Here is a 3,631-nt window from a genome sequence, read left to right as displayed (position 1 = left end):
AGATGACCTCCTCCACTAGTGCGTGTGTGTCTGTGTGTGAGTGAGTGCTTGTCTGCGTGTGTGCATGTGTGTGTGTGTGAGTGTGTGTGTGTGTGCTATACATTGAGCTGCCTCATCTCCAGAGTTTACACAAACTTCATCTACTTGAATGGCTTTGTGCCTTTGTTTCATGCTGCAGACTACTCACATGTTGCCCATGGACTATTATGCCAATAAAAGTCAAGATGAGTGCATTTTACCAGTTAATTATTATTGAGGTTATAAAACATCTCATATTTGCAGAAGCAGTTTTTAAACAGCTCGTATATAAGCATGATTTCCAAAGTGGGATTTTCTTGCTCTTTGTCTTGGTTTCGGTTAAACGTCTTTGTGGCACATCTCTTTGTTGAAAGGGCTCCATGACTCGTGCCAAAAAAGAAACCAAGGAGCTAAATCTGATATAGCTAAGCTAGCATTATCACCCATTAAGACATTTGACTTCGGTGGAGGGAGACAAGGCAGCCTCTGTGTGCGCCGTGATGAAAATGGCTCTCCCTGTTCTCCGGCCGCTCCATTGAGATTGTTCCGGCGCACCTTTGAAAGAGTCTACAGAAAATGCCGATCACGTCTCAGGATGCAACACATGTGAACAAACAAACGACCATTAAAAGGCTTGGTGACAATGTGCAGTGTGTGATCTGCAGGAGTCCGACATGTGGCAGGCTGAGTCTCGGGGGCTTCGGTGGACCACGTGGAGGATAAATCAGCAACAGATCAAGAACAACAGGGGGCAAAAAAAGAAAAAAGGGAATAATTCTTGCCTTGAAAACAAGCAAAAATAAAATGTCAAGAATAAATGTTCATTAGGATTCTGGTCTTGAAGCTGGATGCTGTGAAACTTTGAGCTTTCTGTATTCCAACTGAAATCTGTGATTCTGTGATTAAACCACTAAGCACTTAAAGTTCTGTTCGCTTCACTAAAATCGACTTTCCAGAGACAACGAGAAGCCTGTAACCCACATTCATGATCGCCTCCATTCACCCATTGTTTGCTGTAAACGTGGCTCAGAGACTTGACGTGTTGGGAATGACCCTCGAGTGTTTTTGTTGGTCCCAGTTAAAAGAAAACGTTTTTATTTATTACAGATTTGGAGGAAACTGTTCTGATGACTCTTGGCTGTGGCTCCTGAGCTCGTGGCCAACACTTGCCATAAACGCCTCAGACCTCAAAGATCCTTTATGTGTGAGGATGGTTCACCCCTTCACCTAGTTTGTGGAAACCCTGCGTAACAGAGAAGGGCGGGAAGACATTCTTATGCTTATCTTAATTTACAGCAGCCTACTGCCAGGATGTGTGGGGGAGATGGTAACCTGCAATGATATAATCAAATATGAATGTAATTTAACTCAGTCAGGCTGCCAATTTGTGGCAGGGCTGCCTTTTACACATTTGTGATTTCTGTGCTAAATGGTGAAATTGGATGAGCCTCAACCATGGGGATGACACAGCAGTGGAGCAACACAGGGAGTTACGTGGAATTGCAGCAGAGGTTTATAAGGTTGAGCTGTATTCTTGTAGAGAATGGGACAAGTGAAAATCTATCAAAATGGATTGGAAGACCTTAGAAGTTCAGATGCAACTTTTTTATATTAAGGGTTTACTCTAGAAATAGTACTTCACAATCCATGCTGACAATCCATTCTAGAGAAATGATAGATACACAGTTTATAGTTTATACAGAAATAAAAATAAATAAAATAATAAGAAAAGCATGCTAGTTAAGGCTTCATATGTGTATACAGCTTGTTCTCATATTAAAAATATACAAGAAAAAAGAAAGATGTCTAATCGCAAAAATAAGATTTGTCATAAAATTAAAAAAATTCAATCCTAGAGCTTTTCCTGGATCTATCCTCAACAGAATTAACAGAAAATGTTGAACATTTTTGTTTAATCCTGCTACCAATTAAACCAACAAACAACAAGAAATACTATTAATGATGATCATCACTGAGATTACATTGTTTTGTCCACAGTTCAAGGTCAATGACAAATTGTCAGTCTCAACTTTTAAGCCAAGGATGACTCCTAAAAAACGTAATCAATTTGAACTGTTCAGATTAGATTTTTAGTTGATGATTGAAAAAAATCATTTTTCATTGGTGTTTATTTACTTATTCGCCTTTATTTAACCAGGTTTATCCCATTGAGATTAAAGATCACTTCTATAAGGGAGACCAGGCCAAGAACAGGAGCAACGGTTTCAAAACAAACACAAAGATAAATTACATTAAAAATCTTTTAACATTTGAAACTCATTAAATGTTCCAAGGTTTAACAATTTAAAAAAATCATGACTTCCATAATTGAAGTTTAAAAGAGGAGATAAATACAATTTTGACCCACAATGGTTTTGTAAATGAACACAAACCAGAGACTGAGGCGACACACACACACACATCGGAGAGCAATTTGCTTTTGAGTGAAGGTCTTATGTTAAAGTTATTCCTGCAGATACAAGTCGTTATTAGTATCAGCAGCAGCTGTCAGGCCCGGATCTAGACTGCTCAGATTGGGGGGGGGGGGTTGATTCGAAATTTGGGGTGGGCACCTTCACACGCTGGACTTAGTGAAGAGCCTTTTTCCAAGTTTTAAAACACGATATTACAAGAGTGATCCGTCCTTTTTATGAATCGATATCAGATCATTTGAATAGGCATTTCACATTTTAATCAGGGTATACATTTATTTAAAACCCAGCTCTGTGTCCAACCAGCCATTCAGAAATCAATAGGTTATGAAGGGGCGTATGAAATAAACATGAGTAGTAGATTCAAAGTTAAAGTGGAACAATCGGGTGCCCGCTTCTAGATCCGGGCCGAGCAGCAGGAGTAAATGTGAAGGCCTGGTTTAGCAGTGGTGAAGAAATCAATAATTAAAAGAAGAAAAAAAAAGAAAAAAGTCTGAGAAAATAAGTCAGAGTGAGAGGTCTCGCTGAGCGCGGACAACCTCCGGTGCCGGGCGGACGCTGTGATTGGTCAGCCCGCCGCCCCCCAGTCGCGGTATGACGTCAGTGCGGGAGCGGGCTGTGTGACAGTGGAGGAGGCGCGCGAGCTGGAGGAGAGGCAGAGGCTGCAGGAGCGAGGATGGAGCAGGAGCGAGGAAGAGGAGCAGGAGGCGCGAGGAGGAAGAAGAACACCTCCACTGTTCCACAGAGTCCAACGTCCAGCGTCTGCACAGATTCACCAGCAGCTGAACTTCAGGACCTTTTTATCTTGGGAACAGGTGAGAAACGCGCACGGCCACAGGAAGGACGCGCACGGACAACGTTGCATTTTCACGTGTCTCGTGCACATTTTATTTTTAGCATTGCACGTTTGCATTTTTAGTTTATTTAACCATATTTATTTCTTGCATTTAATTACAATCTAAAGGGGATTTGGCCTCTGAACAGACACAAAAAAATCCTTATTCCTTAAAGTAGCACAATATTATTATTGTCCACCAGCTCCTCGGCCTGTAACAGTCTGACTACAGGAGCAGATTGGCTCCTGTTATAGCTCGTGCGGATAATCCACGTGATGTGGAATAATAGTCTAGTTTTAGAAGAAGAAGAGGAAGAACAAGAAGAACAAGAAGAAGAAGTAGGCC

The sequence above is a fragment of the Pleuronectes platessa genome, chromosome 7 (genome assembly GCF_947347685.1).
Source record: "Pleuronectes platessa chromosome 7, fPlePla1.1, whole genome shotgun sequence".
Lineage (NCBI taxonomy): Eukaryota > Metazoa > Chordata > Actinopteri > Pleuronectiformes > Pleuronectidae > Pleuronectes > Pleuronectes platessa.
The sequence above is the reverse complement of the archived record's forward strand: the minus strand, read 5'-3'. Positions refer to the sequence as shown.